The sequence below is a fragment of the Tauraco erythrolophus genome, chromosome 4, assembly GCF_009769465.1.
Source record: "Tauraco erythrolophus isolate bTauEry1 chromosome 4, bTauEry1.pri, whole genome shotgun sequence".
Classification (NCBI taxonomy): domain Eukaryota; kingdom Metazoa; phylum Chordata; class Aves; order Musophagiformes; family Musophagidae; genus Tauraco; species Tauraco erythrolophus.
Window position 1 is genome coordinate 38,473,267 of NC_141468.1, and position 6,000 is coordinate 38,479,266.

Sequence of the window (6,000 nt, forward strand, 5' to 3'; positions counted from 1 at the left end):
AGACTCCAAAGCTGGCAAGAAGGATGAATCCATGCAGCAATACTGCAGGTTTTGATGAACAGACCAGTTCCACTAGTGTGTTGGAGGCCAATCATGGTCAATGTGGTCTTCTCTGACTGTGCAGTGGAGTTTTTAGCTTTCAGGATTGCAACTCTCTTTGGATTCTGCCCACATGTCATGCGGAGATAACAGACTGGAATAGACCTCCAGCACACGTATCAGCCCTCCTACAGAGAAATCTTGTTAGGAAGACATGAGTGGTTTGGAAATATGGACTTGAGCGGAGCAGATTCACTAGTCTCTCTCCTGTCTATCTTTGGGTAATGAAAAGATTTGATTTACTGCACCAAGGGAAATTGCACACGGCTACCCTCATCTTGCTCAGTGATGTTTTCACTGTGACAGCAAGCCACCACAGTGGCTCGAGCACAAGGTAACACATGACTTATTTCTCAGTAACCTCCTCCAAAGACAAAATACCCCTCCACCTGCCAAAAAGACAAGTTCAGGAATGTAGGCTCTAGTGCTTAAGGATTATAGTTCTGCAGAGAGTGGCAAGAGGTATAATAATGAAATCTTCTCTCACTTTTCATTCTCTGTAGAAGAGCCCTAGGGAGCTGGCTAAGAAACAGCTCTGCACGATGGTCACATTTCTGCTGATAGGTCAACAGGACGATGCTGCTTGTTTCAAATCACTTCAAATCACTAGAAAAGCTGCAAATTTGATCACATGAACAAAATTATTGCTGGTTTGTATTGCCTGGAACTAGGGTGCCTTTCTGAGCAGAAAAAACGACATTGTTTCAGTATGGTTGCATGTTTGTCTCCTATTATGTTCGTAAGAAGCCCAAAGGAATGTAAGAGCATTTCTTTTGCTCTGTTTAGGTACAATGGTACCTTGGGCAACCAGAACTCTGTGAAAGGCACACTACTGTAATACAGAATTAACCAGTAGCCTGTTCAAAGTCCCAGATCTCTTTCCGTTCCTTCAAAGCAATTCCTTTCCTCTGAGCAAATTGCCTTCTAACAGAAAACCACATGCTGATAAGGCAACTCTCCCACGTACCCCACAACTCCACTCATGATTTCCAGACTTGTAACCAGACCACTTCCCCCAAAACTGCCAATCTTGCTCTCCAGGAGATTGATGAGAACTTAAGCACCAGTAAGTCTCCACACCAGGCTGTGCATAACAAAACAGTGCAACTCAAATTGAGAACCCAATGGTAAGCTTACCAAACTCTTTTAAACCTGAATGCAGAGCAAATATGACTCGTCATCCTTCGGCAGAAGTCACACATCTACAGTGTGTTTCCCAGAGGTTCAGATATCACATTTCTCAGTGGAAAGAAGAGAGACGAGTAAGCAAGTGCTGTATCTAGGATGGTGGATGTGCCCCTGAAAGCCTGACTGATTAATAATCACGGTGGAGGTCACAGTGTGCCGTGAACCACACCAAGCTCTGCCTTCTTGCACTGATTCCTGCGCCTTTGGAGTGTAAACTACATATTCATCATCAGCTCCAGGTTTATGAAGCACTCAAAGCTAAAGGGAAATGTTTTATTTGTCACTGTAAATAAGAACAAAAGAAAAAAAAGAAAACTGGAATGCACATTCAGCATATGCTCTTTCACAGTTATCTCTGTGAACAGAACATGAATTAACTCTTTCGCTCCTGAATTCTCATACTGCACCTGTTATGATGCTGGTGCCAATTCATCTCTCATTAAAATCAAATCCCTCCTCCTCACCTATCCAACACTGCTCAAAACCCAGTGGGACTTGCACCATTAAGTAAAGTTGAATCTAATACAGTTCCTTCCTGTACTCTGCTGATGACAGATCCCCTCACTGTGCTGCGAGGCTGGCAGCAAATGCACAGCAGAAAATGCAAATACACAAGGAAAAACAGTAGCATCAGGGGGAAAGACAGAAAACCAACCTATCTGCCTGTGAACAGCAGCCCCTCAGGGTAGGTGGCAGAGTGAAGATATAAACATCTGCCCACAGCCCAGCACACCAAAGAGGAGTAAGCCAGCACTGGATATCGAAGAGACTGTTCTGTAAGGTATAGGAAGGGTTTCAGCTTTGACACAGAAAATCTGGGATCATTGCCATTGTCAGATTTTCCATTCACAAGAAAAACAATACACCATTTCTGTATCACAAGCCTATTACACTATTCTGCATTACTTATTTGTGGTATTCACCTTCAGAAGGACAAAAATCATAACTTTGTCTTTTAGCAGTTCCATAACAGGCACGGTTAACAGAAGAGTCAGTGTAAGTAGCAGTTCTAGCTTGGGGACTAATAGTTCAGAGGCCATCAGCGAAAGTAAAAAAAAAAGTAAAATCTCAGCAGTTAAAGCATTCATAACACACAGCAGCTCAAACAAGAAAAAGTTGGGAGATGATGTTACATTTCAAACTAATTATACGATATAACACTAGACCTGCACTTGTGTGCGTTGGTCACTCACAACGGTCAGTCCAAGGACAGGCAAGTGGCTGCATAAGCACAAACGAGGTACGACACATTCTGCTCCCTGCAGTGCTGTTACATCCATAGAAGCCGTGCTGTAGCCATACAGCCCCAGAAATAACAAACGAAGGGTTTGCAGTCCAAGAAACTCAGGGGGTTGGGATGAATGTATCTCATCAGCAAAGCAGGCAAACAGCTAGATAACAAGGAGAGACCACGAGATATGCTTAATATCTGAGTTTATACGTTATCACCTGGACTCAGAAACTGTGATGCTGGGTATTTTTTGTGGACTTGCAAAGCAGCCCATGATATAGCACCAAGAAGACACTGGGACTAGATAGCATTTGATCTCAGCTCTGAAACATAACCATTAGCCTCTTGCAACCCCGATCCATGTCAAGTAAGCACATCCAGGAAATAAAATTCAGTCCATTACGGTACTGTTATTACACTAACATAACAGGCTGTGTTAAATAGAAGAAATGAGCTCTGAAATGAGGTCTACTTTTACTAGAGGTGATGCAGAACTCCACAGACAAACTATAGCTATTAACCTAAATGGTTTTCTCCGTGAGATATTTTCCTCTTCTATTTACCTTTCTTTCTGCAGAACCTCTCCCTCGCTGTGATCCTTACAACCTTCAACAACGCCACATAAGCCAAAGGTGATCAAAACTCAGAATAGCCATACTATAGGAGATGCCGACATTTGAAAGCGAGTTTTACACAAAAATACAAACTTTATGTACAACAAAAATTTCCTTCAGTTTCTAATCCCAACATATTGGAAATAAACCCAGTGAATTCTCAGCGCTTTCACTCCAAAGAGGAAATGAATGGCTGCCATGTTTGAGTTCATTTTTCAATGTGCTTAGAGTCAAGCAAAAAGACAGACAGTTCCTTTTGTGGTTCCAGGGACACATTCAAAATAAAATAAAAAGATGTCACCCATGTAATTCAAACAGGTAGTGACTGAGTGTGAGATGACTCTGCCGTGACCAGCTCTTTACTAACACTGTAACACAATGAATAAATTTATAGGATTTGTTGTTACTTTTGCTTTGTAAGATTCCTTTTCCCTGAAGTGTGCTCCATGAGTCCACCACTGTTCTGGTACCGTGGACTCAAGGATAGATTGTTTTGGTGATTAGTCACAAAAATAGGTGAAAAATTGCAGGATTTTTTCTGAGGATGAAACCATATCTGATGCTGCCAAGAAGCTTCGCAGGCTGCTGTGTTAGCAGAGATCCTTCTCCCTGGCTTCTGTGGCTTATCAGAAGCAAACTGTGAACACATTGAGAGGTTGCACAAACTCTCCTCATCACTGCTCCACCTCACTGTCAGCCCCCTCGCAACAGCAGATGTGGCCCAACTATACTGAAACTCTCATGCACAGATGTGTGTTTTCAATTTCACTGCAGCAATGTAGCATCCATAAGATTTGAGTTTCTGCTTTCTTCCTTCTTTGCTTCTGGGCTTGGGATCAGCCACCTTTCCAATAGTTCAGAAATAGAGGAGAATCACATGGGAATTACCTTACATTGTTTGGCCAGTGTTGAATTGCCTTGCTTTCCTATTTTAAGTGAAGTGTAACCTCATGTAATCTTTATTGTTGAGAAAAAAAACTGTAAGGAAACAGCAGCTTTCATTCTTCCCCTAAGAGCTTATACACAAATAAAATTCTCATCTGTTTCCTAGGAGTAACACCAATTTTCTCTGTAGCTCCTTTTCTTTCTTTTCTTTACAAAAAACAGCTTCTGTGAAGCTGTTAAAAATTCGTACGTTCCTTCTTTACATATGTAGAAACTTCCAGTGTGAGTAAGATCCATTTGTCTTCTGCAAACAGATACATCCTGTAAAGAGAAGCATAAACCTGTTTCTCTACTGAATCCTGATGAAATGTTTAAGAGATAAAAACCTGATAGGAAATTAATCCCACATTCTCTTACTTTTCTTTTTATGATGAGTATTTTATTTGCTACTTCAGAGAAACCCTAAATGAGTAGTAGAAATCTCTTCTGACCCTAAGTCTCTTGTACAGAAATAATGCAGTCATTTAAATTATGTTCTGTACTGTGTTGAATCTTACATTATTTATTAGTTGTGTTAGAATTTACATCCACGCAATGCAGGTATTTGCAGTTTTATTTAGCCTTTCCTGTGTAAGCTAATGCAGATTTAAAAATGCCCCTCTGGTGAATAAGGTCACTTTGTAAAAGTAACACCGATGTGACCCCCATGTGTTTGCATATATATAAATTCCCTCTATGACATTCCTGTCATGTTTGCTCAGTGAACAAGTAATTTGCCACTCTCATTACTTCAGGTACAAGGTAGCTTGTGAAAATCAATCTTCTTTGTGCTTCATACATCACAGCCTGTAACAGACACAAAGTGCATTCTGATTCTGAAATGAAGTCGGGGGAAAAACACAGACCTCTTCTCATAAGCTACTCTCTTTGATCTATGTGGGCAAGGAAAAAAAGAAAATGGGCATTTAGCCTGGCAAAGCACGCAGGTCTGACGTAAGAGTCACATGGCAAATCTCTCTATGCAAAGCAGAAGGGCTGTTTTTTTTCTTTTTTTTTTTTTTCCCCAAAAAGTTGTCATTTACCAGTGTGAATATTTTAATAGCAGAATAAGTAATCCTAGAGAGCTTAGCAATGCTGTTGAGAAATATTTTAAAACAGTTGAACCGTTGTTGGAAGACCAATAAACTAAGGTTGTCACTATTCCTTTCAGCTGAAGTGTACCAGTGGAAGCAGATTGAAGAATTTTAGGCTTAATGCCATAAGGACAGCTTTTGAAAGGCTATTGTGTTAAGACTTAAAACACTGAGGCAAATGAATTCTTCTTCCCAAAAGTTCTTAGGCATATGATTGACATGCATGCCCATGCTTGTCTTTTATTTAAATCAGTGTGACTAAGCACATACCTAAATTTAAGTACACACTTTCCTATGTGTATGTACACAACATGAGCTCTTGAAGAGCGGTTAGTGAGTGAGCTTTTGTAAGAGGAGACAATTTCAAGAAAAGAAAATATCTCAAATATCTGAAAAATAAAAAGTTATGGAATATATGAAAATATACAATAAACCAAAAATCATTTTTACTTTACATAGGGCAATTAGTTTCCCAGAAGCGGGAAACTGGAGACAGATGCACATACAGGTAATTACATTTGCCGACAGTATCTCATAGCGCTTGGATGTGAAATTTACATATATATTATTGTTTCCAAGATCTGATAAGCATGGATGCTTAAATTGCCAGAGGTATAAAATGCTTTAGCCACCTAGCTGCATGCCACCTCACAGCTAGAAACCCTGAGAGATTATGGGGAAAACTTTTTTCTTCCAAAAGGGTATGTATGGTTGTGATGACATCATCTTGAAAACTCAGATGATACTGATGAATGGCCTTCCCTCTAAACTGCTATCAATGTTAATCTCCCGTGCTTCTAGATTAACACCAGTTCTTTGTAGACACAATTGATTGTAATTTTCACCCTCA